The 16,523-nt window shown below is 35.4% G+C and overlaps 1 pseudogene; it reads right to left on the minus strand.

Moving 5' to 3' along the window:
- Positions 1 to 14,920: 14,920 nt before the first annotated feature.
- Positions 14,921 to 15,927, minus strand: LOC101710514 (vomeronasal type-1 receptor 90-like; annotated as a pseudogene).
- Between the last annotated feature and the right edge of the window lie 596 nt (positions 15,928 to 16,523).

The raw sequence follows: 16,523 nt of genomic DNA on the forward strand, positions 1-16,523 counted from the left end.
CACAGAAAAAAACACCCAGAAGACTGAAAAGAAAACCTATAGAACAGGAAAAATTGTGCCAGCTCTTCATCAGATAGAGAAATAATATCTAGAACATAAGGAGAATTTTTAAAAATTATTCTTCCAAAATAAAGGACCTAATCAAAAAATAGGCAAGTGAAATGAATAGACACTTCATAAAAAACTAGAATAACTTGCCAATTAATACATGAGAAAATGTTCAACATCACTGACCACTGGAAAAATGCAAATTAAAACAACACGGAGATCCCATCATACCACAAAAAGAACGGACAACATCAAGAAATAAAATAATAACAAATGCTGGTGAATCTACAAGGAAAAACAAAAACTTCTATATCGATGGTGGTAATGTAAACTCATAAAGCCATTATGAAAATTAATGTGGAGGTTCCTCAGAAAACTAAAAGTAGAAATTCTATTTGGCCCAGCTGTTCCCTACTAGGTATCTTCCAAAAAGAGTTACAGATTTCATATTATAGTTGTTACAAATGGCACACAAGAAACCAACCCAGATACAGGCTTTATGTGGGAAAAAGGCTACTTTTATTCTGTCTGGATGCAGGTTGAGATCCTGAATGATATCAGCAGCTAGCTGGGAGAGAGACTAAGTTTTTATAGGTTCTGAGGAGGGGGTATAATCTTAAGGAATCTGGAGTGGAATGTTTGTGACTGAGGTTCTAAGGATGACCAGTGCAGGTGTGTATATAATGCTGGACTCTCTGGGGCCAAGGAAATTGTATATTCCATCTTAAAATTTTCCTTATGGCCATCGGTTCTATTTACTAAAAGTAGCATGGCCCTTGTGTTGTTTGTTCGATGCTGTATGTTTGCTCAGAAGATCTCACTTGGGTCAGACATGACAACAATGATACATGCATATCAATGTTTATAATAGCACAATTCATTATAGTTAAATCTTAGAAGGAGTCCATGCATGCAACAACAAATAAAGAAAGAAAATGTGGTATTTACCTATAATGGGCTATTACTTTGCCATAAAGAAAGATATACTTCAGTCTTTTGTAGGAAAATGGATGCATCTTAAGATCATAATAAGTGAAATAAATCAGACACACAAACTGAAATGCCACACTGTGGCTCTTATATGACTGTCTTGGCTACTTTTGCTGGGACAAGTATACAACTCCTACTAGTTGAAGGAAGAAAGGTTTATTTTAGAGGTCTGTAAAGATTTCTAGCCATAGTTGGCTGGTTCCAAGAAAAGGCATCATGGAGAAGGAGAAACGATTCATGGTGTGGCAGATAGGAGGCAGCAGTCCTTTTTCTGTTTTCCCTTTTATTCCACTCAGGCTACAATCTCATTGGATGGAGCCAGTCATACCCAGGGTGGATTTTCCCTGTTCAATAACTTCATCACTACAACCAAAACTATACTAAACCAATCAATAGGCTAACCTAATATCATGAACCAAAGATCCAGTACCACAAACTATGAGCTCATGAGGATTTGGGGGAACATCTAGAGACAAGTCATAATAATGAGAAAACCAAATTATAAAGAGCAAAGTAAATGATAGATAATAAGTAGAGAGACAGATCTTTTTCAAATGGAAGTGAATCAACAGACAGTACATAGAGAGGAAGAAGAGGGAAAAGGGAGATAAAAGGAAATATGAGGTGTTATGCACATGTACTAGAAATGTAAACATTATGCACTGCAAATATGTAATAAAACAAATAAATTGCAAAAAATGTCAGGAAAAAGCAGATCAATGAAGTATTGTAATCAGAGAAATTATCAATGTGAATGAAACTCTATCCCAGTTACAGTGATTTAATTCTAAACAATAACTACCCATGAGGATGTGAATGTCAGAAACTCTCATTCACTCATGGCAAGAATGCAAAGAAGTACAAATATTTTGAAATACCTTGTGACAGTTTCTTGCAAAATAAAATATACTCTTACAAAAATAATCTCACAGTCATGCTCCTGAAGATTTAGTGAAATGAAATGAAAACACATGAATATAGAAAATTTTGCACAGGAAGGACTACCTCAACTTCATTCATAATTGTCTTTTTTTTCCCCAACAGAGGATTGAACTCAGGACTTTGCCCTTGAGAGTCAGGGGTGGCACTACTTAACTAAATCCTGACCCTACATTCATAATTGTCAAAACTTGAAAGCAATTAAGATTTCTTTCAGGAGATCAATAGATAATTAAACAACAGCACATTCATATAAAGGGAATTCTATTCAGTTCTAAAAGGAACTATCTGTTCAAGAAAGCATAAAGATTAAGTCATATCATATGGAAACAAATCATAACAGACTACATATTGTATTACTCCAACTATAAGATAGTTGGGAAAAGTCAAAAGTATGGACAATGTACAAAAATCAATGGTTCCCTGAGGTTAACAGAAAGACACACAGTAAAACAAAGAGGAGTTGTAGGGAAGGATGCCAGGTGATATGATGGTAGTTGTATATCATCATATCGTCTTCAAAAAATCGATGAAATGCATAAAACTGAGAATATGGCCATGTGTAAATATGGACTTTAGAAGATAATGTAGATTCACCGAATAAAATAAAAGTGTTATAATATGACTGGATGGTGGTGGTGGTAGAAACAGTGCCTAGATGGAGCCAAGTAATAGGGAATTCTCTATACCTTCTCCTCAATTGTTGTCTGAACCTAAAACTGCTCTAAAAGTAAAATTTACTTTTCTAAGTGAAGGATAAATAAACAGTTTATCAGAAAAAAATGGAGGGACTCTCTTGCAGTGTCTCTCCTTTTCAGGAAGTGTTGAGGCTTTTAGAAGGAAGGCTGACTGTGTGGGTCAAAAACTTAGTTCCTCATGAATAAAGGAAGAACATAAGAGAAAGAATAAGTATGAGGCTCAATGACACTTAATTTTAAACATTGTTAAAAGATCTAACAGAAATCAGTTTTGCTCAAAATACAAACAGCAACACTGTATGGTAATTATAACTATAGATAAGGGAAGTTAAGCATAGCAATGATCCTAGGGACAAGAGTGAGGGATTAGGAAACTGGCATGGAGCTGTCCTACCACTGAGGTGCCAGTGCTAATTGAAAGTAACTTTGATTAGTTGTAAATGACTATTTCAAATTCTAGGGCTACCAATAAAATAAGTAAAAACATAAAATTGCTTAATATGTGATAGGACATACAACAAAATAAAATTTTCAATTGAATCACATAAGACAGGAACAAGATGGAAGAACAAAACAAAGAACAATAAGGAATAGAAGAATATCGATATGGTAGATATTCATTCAAGTGTACAATATGCACTGTAAAAATCAATGGCTTCAATAAACCATTAAAAAACACAAACTACCATATGGGATTGAAATGACTCAACAATATGTTTTAAAAATAAAACTTGTTTAAATGTAATGAAACCAAATTTTACAGTAAATGGGATAGGAAAAAAGGATGAAGTTAAAACAAGGTAAAGAGGGGCATCACATGAAAATAAAGGGGTTCATGTCATCAGAAGCAGTATCAATCCCTAATGTGTATGCAACTGGTAACAAAATAACAATATACATGAGAAAAAACTAATGGAAATGCAATGAAAAAAGACATTTATTCATGTTATACTTAAAGACTTGAATAGCTTCCATTCATGAAAGAACAGTTCCAGGAGGCATATAATCAGTAAAGACATAGTTGGCTCCACTAGACAATCAATGAACAAGATCGAATTGGCATTTAGACATGACTTCATCCAATAAGGCCAGAACACACATTCTTCTCAAGTTTACAAGGAACATTCACTGGGATAGACCAGAGTCTAATACATTGAGTCATTAAATACACTTCCCAGAAATTTCAATGACAGAAACTATGCAATCTGTATACCAGAACTCCCATGGATTGAATCTAGAAATCAATAACAAAAATGGGCTAACCTCCTAAATGTTTGAGTTAAGCAGCATGCTTTTTGACACATATAAGTCAAGAAGAAATCTCAAGACATTTTAAATATTTTTCACAAGAAACAGAATGAAAACCAATCATCATATCTATGATATCCAGCAAATTCAGCACCTATAGGGTAGTGTGTGAATGTGTACAATTGGAAAGGAAGAAAGATTTTCAAATTTAATGTATATTTCCAGCTCAGAAAATTAGGAAACAAAGAATAAATTGAATCCATACAAACGTAGCAAAAAGTGATAACAATTACCACAGGAATCAAAGAAATTGAAAATAGAATATTCACACAGAGCATCAGTGGTACTAAAATACATTTCTTTCAAAGGGTCAAGAAATTCATATATCTCTAACCAGAAATAAATGTGATATTTCCCTGACAACATGGATATGGAAAGTAATACACATACAATGTGTACAACACATAACCCCAGAAATTTGAAACAATAGATAAATTTACTTCTTTTTAGACAAAAGCCACAAAATTCATAGAGAAGAAATAGATGTGAGAGACCTACATGTATTACCTAAATTTTAGCAATAATAGACTAAAATGCAAAATATCAGCCCTAGTGATTTCTATGAATTCTATAAATATTTAAAAAACTATAGCAATGATTTATGTAATCTTCCATAAAACATAGCCAGAAAACATTCTAATCCATTCTATGAGGCAGAGTCACTCTAATTCCAAAACCAGAGGAAATATTACAAGAAAATTACAGAAAAATAACTCTCATGAAAACACATATAAAAAGCTTCAGCAGATTATTAGCAGAGAATGCAACAATGTATATAAGGGCTCATACACCATGGCCTGGGGGATTCATTCCAGTTGTGCAAAATGAGTTACACTTTTGAAAATCAGTAATATAATCATTTGTATCCACAGGCTAAAGGGAAAAGTACATAAATATTGTCAATAGATGCAGATAAAGCATTTGACAAAATCCAACAACTATTTATGATTGAAAACTCTCCCTGTGGAAAGTAATAGATACATACTTTCTCAGCTTCATAAAGAACTGAAAAGAACATATGGAGATAAAATCATACTTAGTAATGAGACACCAAATATCTTTCCTGAAGACCAGGAACAAGTGAAGACATTCCACTTTATAATTTCTATTTAATATTATACTAGATACTCGCTGAAGTAAGTACATGAAGTAATAGAAACAGGAAAATGTAATTAAAGAAATAATAACTGGAAAGGAATACATAAATCTGTCTTTGATTGTAAGGACAACATTATTTATGAAGAAAATTCCAAACAACCTACCCACAAAAATCTGACAAGTAATAGCCAATTGAAGCAATGTTATAAAATGTAAGGTTGACAGACAAGTCATTTTCTTTCCTATATATCAGCATTAAACAAGGCAATTTGAATTTAAATCCGTAATACCACTTATACTAACAAAAAAGAAATATTTTGGCACAAATCTGAGAAATACATGTACAAGATTCATTTTTGAAAAGTTCAGTACAATGATTAAAAAATAAATATGTAGTACAAGTTCATGGAAAGACTCAATACTGTTAAAATATAAATTCTCAAGTGAGCTTCAATCTAAAGTTTATATGAAAATGAAGAAGACCCAATCCAATCAGTATCCATTGGAATACTGAAGACTTAGCGTGACACAAGAAAACTACAAAAAGTCAAGTGAAATCTTAGTAGAAATTTATAATAACCAATAAAACGTGGTATTGGTGAAAGAACAAAGAAGGTAATGAGCATCTACTTTTGTTATTAGTTCCTTGGAGCATCAGAAAGATGATAGACATTATGGCTAACCATCCAGCCATCTCCAAATTTTGTGGATCATACACAAGTGTACTAGCAAAATACTCCCAGATATTTTTGTCGTATATTTGTCTGTAGATCTTATACAGAAAGGTACACATTTATTTTTTATAAATATTGTATTAGGAAATAAACTCTGGAGAATGTGAACACATAACAGAAATGGTGGTAGTGTGCCCACTCCCAGCCATGCCTCATCCAGCTCATACTTGCCAGCTCACACAGCTTAGGGAACCAAGGGACAAGACAGCAGCTGCTTTGATCTAGTAGATACTCCTAAAACACAGCTCTTAAAAGTGACCGTGCTGACACAGGACTTAGCTCATTGAAAATATTCAACACAAAATTCTCTTTCAAAGTGCACAAAATCAGCTGCCCTCAGGGAGACTTTAGGTACATTAAAAAAAAAATCACAGGGAACATAATCCAGAAGAAAGTTCTGAAAGTAGTCATATTCTGAAGGCCACATTGCAAAAAAGAAAAAATGACCAAGTGGGGAGCCCATGAAAGCAAAACATAAATGTAGCAAGACATGCAAAAGACAAAGCTTTATATTTGTTTTGAGAAGTCACTCACCAGTAGGAGCTCTCATAACTCATGTAAAATTTGTTAAGAAAATTAAATAGACACCGCTTAGGCTTAAAAAAAACTGCTGAACAGGACTTCCCTTGGGGGATAAAGGAGCAGCTGCCTGGAAATATCTTAATCCAGGCTTGGTTCACTAATGGGACTATGTAATTATCATAACCCTATGAGAGATACACCCCCCAAATTACTGCTAAACATATTATTGTAATATGTTTACATTGGTTGTCATCAAAAGGTTGGGTTTTCTGTGGATAATACAATGAAATTATGTTACTAAAAGATGTTCTTAGTTCAAAACTAAATTAAGAAAGAAAGGTTTCCTGGGCTGGGGATTTAGCTAAGTGGTTTCACCGCCTGCCTCACAAGCAGAAGGACCTGAATTCAATCTCTGGTACCAAAAAGAAAGAAAGAAAGAAAGAAAGAAAGAAAGAAAGAAAGAAAGAAAGAAAGAAAGATTTCCATATAGTTGTAGCAGTCATTATCTCTGATTTTATGGTATGCTGAATGTACTCATGCCTTCTGGGTGTAGAGGTCTTCTAAAATATAAAACTAGGTTGGATAATGATAAATTTATTCTTTGACTGAGATATCTGCCTTTCTCTTGTGCTGCAGCTATTTGTGATAAGAGATATATATCAAACCAGCATGAGACTACCAGTCAAATGGTAGTTTTTTTTAAAGCTCATGTTGGAGCCAATCTCAGCACCCAGGAGGAGGCTCCTGGGCCACCATAGCTCTGCTCCCAGTGCAGAGGAGGTGAGCCAAACCAAGCACCCAGGAGGAGGCTCCCTGGCCACCACAACACTACTCCCAGAACAGAGGAGGTGAGCTGCGTGGGTGCCAACAGCACACCCCCCAAATGAATTGAGAAAACACTTAAACAAGCCTCAAAACCAGACTTCCAGATAACCTACAGCAGCCCCAAAGGCAAACAAGATGGAACAATCTGATACTCATCAACCTAGACTCCCTGAGCTAGCAACCAAAGAGGATCTGGAAAAAATGAAATTAGAAATAATTTCTCACATAACAGCAGAGATTGTACCCATAGTGCAAGACATGATTAATAAATCTAGAGAGGACAGAGATAAAAAAATAAAAGACCTGAAGAACACGATGGAATCCCAACACAGGAAACAAATGGAATCCATAAAACAGATGCAAACAGATTTCCAGGAGATTAAAAACTCCATTGAAAGCTTATGCAGCAGAATGAGCCAATGTGAGGACAGAATTTCAGATATAGAAGATAAGATTGCAATTAGTGACCAGGAAAAGAAAAATTGTTTTAAAATTGTAAGGAACCATGAGAAATCAATCCAGCAGCTGCTAGATGATGCAAAGAGGAATAACATAAGATTGATCAAAGTCAATGAAGAAACAGGAGAGAGTGCAGATGACATAAAAATCTCTTCACAGAAATAATGGCAGAAAACTTCCCAAGCAGAGGAAAAGAACTTGACATACAGGTAAGTGAGGCATATAGGACTCCAACTAGCCTTGATCAAAAGAAATCTATACATAGGCATATAATAGTTAGAATTCCTGAAACCCAACAGAAGTACAAAATTCCTCAAGCAATTAGAAAAGAGAAACAAATCACATACAAAGGAAAGCCCATCAGTATCACAGCAGACTTCTCAATGCAAACCCTGAAGGCAAGAAGAGTTTGGAGTGATGTATCTCAAGCCCTAAAGGAAAACAGCCTCCAACCCAGACTGATGTACCCTGCAAAACCATCTTTAAAAATTGATGGAGAAATAATACTTTCATGACAAAGAGCATCTTAGGAATTTCATGAATACTAAACCAGCACTCCAAAAAATTTTAGACAATATCCTAGGAAAACACAACAAGGATCACAACCCCAGGAAGCAGAATGAATCCATTGGGCAGGACAATAAATTAAATGCAAAGGGGGAGAATCCAACAAAAAGACAAAGTTATGACAATGATGTCTATACGTATCAGTTATAACCATCAATGTTAATGGTCTCAATTCACCATTCAAAAAAAATAGACTGACAGAATGCATCAAGAAGCAAGATCCAACAATATGCTGCATACAAGAAACACACTTAATTCAAAAAGAAACTCATAGCATGAAAGCTAAAGGGTGGAAACCAATACTCCATGTGACAGGATCCCCCCCCAAAAAAAAACAGGAGTAGCTATCCTTTTTGCAGATCAAGTGGATTTCAAACCAAAATCTAAAACACTTCTTGTCCCAAGAATTTCAGATAAGGGATAGTCAACTTGTATGTACAAATCTATTGTGAACATGTGTTTTCATTGCTCTTAAGTAAAAACTTAAGAACAGAACTGTTGGTTCTTAACCATAATACAAGTAATTTCTATATTGTTTTCCAAAATGGTTTTATCATTTTACATTCACATTAGCAGTATTTGAAAGGTTTAACTGGTTAACACCTAAGCTGACATCTGTTCTTTTAAAATTTTTAACTTCACCTCCCTAATGAGCATATAATATGATCTTGTTATTGTACTGATTAGTATTTTTCTGATTCTAGTGTTGCATACTTTTCCTTGTGCTGTACTGGCTATTTATCATCTTCTTGTGTCTACCTTTTAATTAGGTTGTCTGTTAATGAGCTGTAAGAGTTCTTTATATATTCTGGCCATAGGTTATATGTATTATAAATATGGTCTGTTTAAGGACTATTTTTCATTTTCTTTTCTTTCTTTTTTTTTTTGGTACCAGGGATCGAACTTGGGTCCTTGTGCTTGCATAGCAGGCAGCAAAACCACTGAGCTAAATCCCTAGCCCTACTTTTCATTTTCTTAACAATGTCATTTAAAGTTCTAAATTTTGATGGAATCTCATTTATCAATTTTTTTCTTTTATACATCATGTTTTTTTTATCCTAGGAAATTCTTGCCTACCCTGAATTCATGAACATTTTCCCTTATAATGTCTTCTTAAAGTTTTATAGCTTTAGTCTTTCATATTTAGGTTCATAGGTCCTTTCAAGTTATCTTTATGTATGGAAATAAAGGGTTGAGTTTAATGTTTTACATACAGATAACAGGTGTTCTAGTACCATTTGCTGAAAACACTATCTTTCCTCTGCTCAAGTTCAGTTTATGTTCTATAAAATGTTAATGTTAAATAATCTTTCAAAACTCGCTTGACTATCTATGTGTGATTCTATTTCCAGATTTTCTGTTTTAGTCCAATGATTTATATGTCTTTACTTACACCAACACTGCCTTGATTACTGTAGCTTTAGAGGAAGTCTTAAAATTAGGTAAGAAGGGCTGGGGATTTAGCTCAGGAGTTCTGCCACCTGTCTCGCAAGCAAAAGGACCTGAGTTTGATCCCTGGTGCCAGAAAAAAAAGTTTTAGGGGCTGGGGATTTAGCTCAGTCCTTCTGACACCTGCCTCACAAGCACAAGGTCCCAAGTTCAATCCCTGGTACCAACCAAAAAAAAATTAGGTAATAAATGTCTTCCAACACTGTTTTTTTTCTTTTTATTTTTCTAGGTCCTTTGTACACACACATAACTTTTAAATTTCAATATCCAATTCTTCATTTATAGCAAGAATACATAGACCCAAATTTTTATATATACCTTGTGTTTTCTTTTTTTTTTTTTCTAACCCTACCTTTGTATTTCTTTCTTTTTTTTTTGGTATATTCTTTTATTGGTACATTTTAGTTGTACAATATAATGACATTCATCATTGGAGATATGCACCTTTACATATTCTCTTGATTCTTATTTTTTCCCCTTCCCCTGCCCTCCCTTCAACCCCTCCATCCCTCCCTATTTACCAAGAATTTGTTTCCATTTTTTCAATTTCTCATATTAATTCCATTCCCTTCTTTCCTTTCCCCTACCCCCCCACCCCACTCCCCCCTCCCCTTTGCCCCTTTTCTTCCCATTTCACATTATCTATTATACCTTATAGTCCATATTTACACTTTCAGTTTCTCACACTAGAGAAACTATTCTATACCTTGTGTTTTCTAATCCTCCTAAATTCAAATACAAGTTCTAGGGGCTCCTAGAGATTTCTTAGTATTTTCTCTATAGATGAGCATTTCATCTACATATAAAGATTTTACTTATACCTTGCCAATCCTATGCTAATTGTTTCTTTTCATTGCCAGAGTATTTTGATTTGGGCCTGTTTCTAATAGTTTGTTTTGTTAAACAAATTTTTATCTATATTCATACGTTTTTCTTCTATTATCTTTATCCAGTTTTAGGATTAGCACAATGTTGATTTCCTAAAATGAGGGGACACGTGTTCCTTCTTTTTTCTGCTTTAAATGTTTGATATAATTCATCAGGTAAAATGTATATGAGCCTGTTGTTGTCATATATGTAGGTTTTCAAGCTAGGAATATACTTTCTTTAGTAGGTGCTATTCAAATTTTATATTCCCTCCAGAGTCAGTTTCATTAATTTGTCTTCCAAGGTACTTCTTAGAAGTTGTCAAATTTATTTCAAAAAGGATTTTTGTAATATGCTTTCTATATCCTTTTAAATTCTGTAAAATCTGTGGTAATGTTCTTTAAATTTTGATATTGTAATTTAAAAATGTACAATTGATATTGTGTAATAGGAAGAAAAGGTCTAAAGGAGTAGGGGAATTGGGAGGGGTAGGGGAAAGGAAAGAAGAGAAAAGGAAAAATATGAGAAAGGGAGAGAAAATGGAAACAAAGTCTTTGCAAATAGAGAAGGGTGGAGGGGGAGAAGAGAGGGCAAGGGAAGGGGAAAAAAATAAGAACCAAGATACATCATGTAATGGTACAAGATCTCAATGATGAATGTAACTGTATTTTATACCTAAAATGTATCCATAAGCTTAATAGGAAAAAGCTTGTGTTATATTTATTTATGTTATATATGTGTCACTACACTTTGAGATGCTCAGAAGCTGAGTGGTGCAGACAATGTTACATGCTTCTTCAATGACTTTATATTAAAGGGCAACAAATTAGGTAAGAGGTTCTTTGTGTACTAGATAAAGATGACTGACAAAAAAGCTATTCTATACTAAGAGATGTAAATGTGTTTCAAAGATAATATTATAACTGTCATGCTAAACTACTGTTTTACCTATAAACTTTGTAATTGTTATGTTAATATTCTACAAAGATTGAACCCCTAAAACAACCATAACTGATAAAAATAACAGTCCACTGGCTATATTGTATATTTCAAAGTGTTTGATATCCAGATGAAATTATAATAGTTAAACTCACTGCTCCCATTGCAATACTAATGTAACTGATCTTAACAACTAAAGTTTAGAGATCAGAGCAAAAAAGTTAACTGGGGTAAGGGAACAGGTAATATTTTGGCTCTGGCCCTCCAAGATCAAGGAGGACTCAGGATATGAGAGAACCTTTTCTACAGGATCCTCCAACTTTGATTAGTCACCTAACATTCTGAGCAGGGAGATTGAGGGACCCCAGGGGACAAGAATAAACAAATGCACAGTGTGAAAAAGGAAGGTCACCTGATAGAGAAAAATCTCCCATGCTTTCATACAAAGCAACATGGTCAAGGAAGTTCGTGACCCATCCTGAGCTGTCACTGAGAGAGGAGCTGAGAAGTTCTGTAAATGAATCGAAAAGAAATGCCTTCTTTCCTTTCCCCTACTCTGTCTACTTCCTCTTCCCCTTTAGACCTTTTCTTCCTGTTTCACATTATAAAACTGAAAAAAATATGAGCAAAGGAAAAATGGCAACAAAGTCTTTGTAAATAGAAAGGGGTGGAGGGGTTATAAAGGGAGGGCAGGAGAATGGGGAAAAATAAGAACCCAGATATATCATGTAAAGGTACAAGTTCCCAATGATGAATGTCATCATTGTATTGTATACCTAAAATGTACCAATAAACTTAATGAAGACAAAAAAAGTAATGCCTGAGATTTACTGACCTTAATAGACAGCAAAAGATTACATTTGATTAGTACAGGTTTCATTTTAATTTAGTCTTAAACACCCAACAGAAAAGTATAACCAAAGGAGGTGTAAAAACAATACCATAGTACTATAAGACTAAAATGATGAGACATGAAACAGTTCAGTGCTTCACAGCTTAGTCCGCCATTACAAAGTAATGGAGTGGCCTTAATAATCCTGGACATAATTAAATATTTTGTAAAAACACCATAAAATCCTCTCTACAGGCACTAATCAAACACCTATTAAGTAAGAGTAAAGGTCCTATCACAAGAGCCAACAATCATAGACATGAAGATGGCTTATTTCAGATATGGGATGATTATATATGCTTAATTTCAACTATAGGACAACTTAGTAGAAAGGCTCCCTTATGTTGGGAACAAAGAAATCACTCCTATTCTCATTGGCCTGACTCTACTAAATACTTGGGATGGACATCCTCGGAGCAATGTATACACACCAGAACTTTACAGACTTGTTTAGACACCCTAGAATTAGATAAGAAGCCCCCAGTGTAACTCAATTCATGGCCCTGGTTACCCCCTGGATGGATAGGGAGATGCACACTGGGATTTGCATGGTTACAAGACAGGAGTGTAAAAACTATTGAAAAACCTATGAATTACCTCATCTAAAACAGTAATGGTCTAGAAGTGTGTTTCACTGGTACAATCATTTGGTTTCTATTTTGTCCCTTCATTAAAATTAGAGGATGTCATGCAAAACATCAAGGCTTTGACTAACTATACTTCACAGGCCTTAAACAACACCTGAACTGGTCTCTCTCTCTTAAATGAAAAAGTAAAATAAATGATGCAAGCCATCCTTCAAAATTGGATGGTATTATGAATCCTGACAGTAGTACAAGGGAGTATTTGTGCAATTGTAAAAGCTGAATGTTCTGTGTACATTACTGATACTTCTACTAATATCTGGATGTCTGTTCAAGATATTAAATGACAGGCTAAGGCCATGTCAGATTCTGAGATTTCCTGGATCTTTTCCTTAGCCTGTTTGTTCAAGGCTATTATTGGCTCTTACTAGTGAAAACATTTATTGGTTATATTCATAATAGTCTTATTGATCATATTGTGTAGCCTACATATACTTAACTGTTTCTTTGTCCTTGTTTCCTCCAGACTTAAAGATATACACCTAGCCATGATAAGAATGTCTGACATCTATGGAAAGCCTTTAGATAGAACCTCTGGAGACTATCTCTGACTGCCAATTACAACTACCACCCCTTCAATGTGAAGTAGTCAGAACAGTTATCATCCCTTGCTCCCTCATTGCAGTTCAGGGTACCTCTTCAGACTGGGGAATATTATAGATAGCTAAAGTCAGGTAGAAATAGCATAGTCAGTCAGATAGGGCTAGGCCCTTGAGAGAGTAGGACAAAGGTAGAACTCATCACAACCATGGCAGGAGACACATCTGTTGGAGACCAAGCCTCAAGATAAAGATGAAATAATCAGGCCTGCATACTTCCTCAAAAGACAAACACTGGGACTAATAAAGTCTAGATGGACAGCAGTCATCCTGGTGAGTAATCAAACCTTTCATAGAAAATGTCTTCGTTCTTTCCATTCACCCTTGTTATGTGACTTGTTTCCCCTTTAGGTTCCTATTGCCTAAGTGACTATACTTGTAATCTTATTGGTTGATCATAGCTGTAACCCACCTTGTACCCATGTGGCTTTTTCTCTATAAAATTTCCCTGTAAAGTGCGGTTCCTGTCTACCCATTTGGGTGTTCCCCTGTCTCTCAGGAGCTATCCTTTCAATAAATATTTCCTACTCTTAATCTCCATGGTACCTAGAATTCATTCTTCAATTTTTAGAGAACATGAACTCAGCATATCAGATATCTCAGAGGTTGGGAGATATAATATTTTCATATTTCATCTCCTTTATCACTACCACCTTGTTGTACTTTGCTGGTATCATTAAATTATGTCTAATGAATTATTGCCACAATATTTTGACTTTAAAATTTGTGGAAAATATTCTAAACTTGTAAGTACATAACCAATGTTAAAGTATTATTTCATAAAATGTTATATTCTGTGTACATACATTATATATAATGCACATGACATTAACTTATTTATTAAAGCCATTAGCATGTTTATCCAACATTTATGTTCTTATCCTTCTCAATTTGATTTTTTATTAGCTTTTCTGAAGTAAGCCTGATGTAACATTAACAGTATAAAAGAAAAACATATAACTTGATAAATATCAGAGTGGTCCTCTACATTTTCGTTCTGCATTTGCTCTGTAATGCCTTCTTCCTGCTTCTTCTTGGTCCCAGTCTTTCCCAACAAAATTAGTGATGTACATGCAGTCCTTTAGCACTTGACATTGGATAAGAGCTCCAGTTGTTTTGAATAAGATTAAAACAGAGGCCTCTGTTTCTTTGAGTTATAGTATTAAATTATCTGTTATGAACTTGTCACTTAATGCAAGAAAGTAAATGTTTTACAGAAAAATCATAACTATATATGTTTCACTGATCCAAAACAAATTCAAAGAATTTGCATATCTGAAGGGAAATTACCATCACTGAATATTGATTTTCTTTTCCACCTGGATGTGAACCACTTGATCATTCATTTTTCCGTGCTCATTAAGAGCAAAGGACAGATTGTGGCATAGCCATTGCCCACAAACATATGGACACAATGATGAATTGGGCCATTGGTCCACAATATTCCAGAGGCGAAGAAGGTGACACAGTCCAAAAAGTATATGAGCATAAAGAAACTCATGAGCAGCAGAATGGTCCAGGTGGCCCTTTCTTCTGGGGCTGATGTTGGAGGAAGGCTGGTGCTGTGAACATGATGAAACTGCCTCTTATGCCTACATAAGAGAGTCACCATGTATCCACTTGACAGAGCCATCAACCCTATAAAGGAGATATCCTGAATGCTCACCAATGTGAAAAATATGTACCTGAACAAGTAACTAATGGGCCACTGAGAGCAGGACTCAGTGACAAACACAAGACTGTGTGAGGTCACACTGGGGTTGGCACCAATGGAGACTAAGAAAAGACCATTCAGGAGTACATTTAAGATCCATAAAAACACAAGGAAACATGGGTAGTGATGTGAGGATTTTTGTTTGAACTTTGCCAAACAAGAGTTCCTGGGGCTGAGGGTGATGGCCTGGAGGACACCAGCAGGCAGGTGGTACAGATGGAGAGGGCCCTCATCAACCTGTACACATAGATAACTGATTGACACATGAGGTCACTTCCCCAACCCTGGAAACCAAAAGTGTCTGCAGCTATGAAGCCCACAGTTACCAGCATCACCAAGTGGATTAGGGCCAACTGACCAGTAGCCAGGTCAAGGAGCTTGGGCCTGTGCTTGAGAAGAAATGCGAGGATGTGGAACAGAAGCAGGGCAGTGTTGGCTATGATCCCAATGGTGACTTCAAAGAAAACTGTGTTTCTTATGTCTGAAAGACTGGAAATTTTTCTTTTTATTCACCTAGATAGAGGAAGATAATTGTCTGATGATAAAAGGAAGAAAATTCTTTTATCACAAGTATCACCATCATAATCATCTTGGTCAACACTCTGTCTTTGCAGAAGATGTGGATTCCTCCTCATGTTTCCCTCCCACATTCAGAACTCAGATTTACCTCATGCCTTCATGGATGCACCATTGTTCTCCCTGTCCCAGCGCTTCCCAGTGGTGGCTAGATTGGAGCTTTTATTTCTGATTTCCCACAGAAATAAGGAAACTGTCACATAGTATGGAAAATATGTCCTTGATTTTCTCTCACTTTTTAGTTTTCAAAATCAGAGACAATGTCCTTAACTGAAACTTGCAAAGCTTCTATAGAGCAGAAGAGTGATCTTTCTCTAGAGTTAAGTGCTTGATCCAGGAAAGTGCTGCATTCATGAGCACCCACTTATGTTACTAATTTGTATGGAGCATCAGCAAGATGACAGAACATAGGGCCAATCATCCAGCCAGCTCCAAATTTTGTGGACCACGCACAACTATTTTAGTGAAACACACACTAGATATTTTGTCCTGTACTTGTCTGTAGATGATATACAGAAAGGTATAAAACTACTTTTTTACTAATATTTTACTAAAACATACATTCTGGAGAATGTGACACCTGAAAACAGGCTAACAGAAATGGCCTAGGGGTGTGTCCCCTCCTACCCATTGCTCATCCAGCTCACACCTGCCA

Source organism: Heterocephalus glaber, unplaced genomic scaffold (assembly GCF_053883595.1).
Source record: "Heterocephalus glaber isolate CG9 unplaced genomic scaffold, H.glaber_assembly_v1.0 deba00000768, whole genome shotgun sequence".
NCBI lineage: Eukaryota > Metazoa > Chordata > Mammalia > Rodentia > Bathyergidae > Heterocephalus > Heterocephalus glaber.